The following is a 2,265-nucleotide window of genomic DNA, read 5'->3' on the forward strand; positions in this document are numbered from 1 at the left end:
CTGCATCAACCCAGTCGTTTTCATGCATGTGCATGAAACTGTTCGTTTAGTTGTTAAAGATACAAAACGCAACGTTAACAGACCAATATGGCGGCACAAAATCTATCCGTAAAGTAGTCTATGCAGGACAGATACGTATGCGGACCACCACAGCTATGAATAAAAACAAAGATAATATGTGTTGTTTTCTTTTATTTCATACAACTCGGTCTGTCACAACGCCTTCTTACGTGTACATAAAAGGGAGCGAGAATGGAGCAACGGGCACCGTTTCTCCTTCGGAGCAGCGTCTTTCTCCTTTTCGGACGCTTTACTCGTCACGCCCTCTTGCGGCAAGCGTCAGAGGAGAAACTTTTCTCCTCAACCGCGTGGTCTTGCTCGAACGCACATACGCACGCCGAGTTACGTCGTGATTACGTGCTGCGGAGAGCGGCCACCCTTTCGGACTCACTCAGCAGCCTCAGACTATCCAGTGCTACCCGACTTCGGCCAGTCGCGCGCGATTACTTGTACGTACCTAGGATTGATACGAGCAATGCACGAGTGACGTTCATTGTTTTTGTTCTGTGTCTGTGGTGCTTGTTTTCTTTCTGTTTTTTTAGCGCTCGTCGTGTGCGCGATGCCCCGCATACTTTCGAGTGTCTCGTGTTGTTTTTATACGTTTGCGCACGATCTGCTTGTCATAAATACAGCAAGTCCCGCTTCACAAAACAGTCTTGTTTTAATGAACACCTTAGACTGTACACCAATAATTTGATTTTTTTTCGGCATTAACATACTTTGAATGCGCACGCGTTTTTAGTTTTGCACAGCACTTATAGCACTTATCAATACAGCAAGAATTATAAAGATGCATGGAAGTTAATTTTTTCAACATTTTAGCAAACGTTATTCGCAATGCCCACGAACTATAGGTGGCGCGCCGTGCTTTTCAACATGGCGCCAGGAAGAGGGTCAACCCGTTTGTTAGCATAGGAACAGATAGGACGTGCGGACGTACGGACCGTGCCACTTTCACTGGATGAAGTCATGAGCTGCGCTGAAATGGATACGAGACTAAAATACTTTCCCAAACCATGGAAAGTGCTATGTGCTCGCCACCTAATTATTTGCTACGAAGTGAAAGGTATATTTCAGCTCCGTACCGTGCATACGATGCTTTGCGAAATCCTGTGCGTGCTACATAAACCTGTATGAACTAGAATTGACGTATGAGCTGAACGGCACTCCGAGGTAGTACGTACCCAGCCTGCCTGACGGATTTGCCGCAGTAGTAGGCCGCCAGCGAGTAGCGCCATCGCTGCTGCGCGTGATGATGGCTTACAAACATAAAAGTGTTCTGTGATAATACCCCTTCGTCATTACTTGCGCAATCGGAAACGCGGAGTTACGTCTTCAACGGAACACAAGCATTTAACATGCCATTCAGTAGCGCTTGTGTCACAGCCATGCTGAGACTGTAGCCGTGCGCAATTTACTTCACTCGCATTTTACAGGCTCGATCAGCACAATCGAAATATGAATATTGAAAAGAATGCACACGTGTCCTTTTCGCAACGTCGAAGAAGTTAGCCGAGAGGCGTGGATTGTGGCCGTGACTGCACGATCCATCGCTCTAACCATTTCGCTTCGCTGGTCGAGCTCGAGCGTGTTGGCGGCATGCGGCGCTCCATAATATCCACAATAATTATGATACATGCAATGCACAAGAGGAACTATGCTTTTATTTCGATCTCGCTCAAGGATATTATACATTAAATACAGTCAAAGTGACTTACGAGTTACGAGCGTTAAAGAACATTAACGCACGAGGGGACGTGAAGTGCAACTCGCTCGTCGTGAGTTAGCAGCTGGTGGTTCATCGTCGCTATCACTCTCGGTGCTTTCACAGTCTTCTACGTCCAGTGAAAAATCCTCGTCGTCAAGATGGTTTCTTTCAATATCACTGCTGAAAGCAATCTGAAGAATTTCCTCCGCCGAACGACTTCGACCACTCCGCGTCACCACGTTTACAATTAGAGAGACGTCTGGGCGCGGAGAACGTTTTGCTCTCAGACAGGTCAAACAAGCAAATCGCTTGCAGTGTGCTGCCACCTATCAACAAACGTACAAAAACAAGCGGCGCAGCGGTGGCTATGAAACCCAACACACTGGCGAAGGACGGCGTGGATGGAAAGCGTTCGCTCCACGAAAGGCGTCGAGCAGACGCGTCCTCGAATGATTGAAACGTCGCTCGCACGATTCGTAACAGCGCTTTGCTGACAA

Source organism: Rhipicephalus sanguineus, chromosome 2 (genome assembly GCF_013339695.2).
Source record: "Rhipicephalus sanguineus isolate Rsan-2018 chromosome 2, BIME_Rsan_1.4, whole genome shotgun sequence".
NCBI classification, from domain to species: Eukaryota; Metazoa; Arthropoda; class Arachnida; order Ixodida; family Ixodidae; genus Rhipicephalus; species Rhipicephalus sanguineus.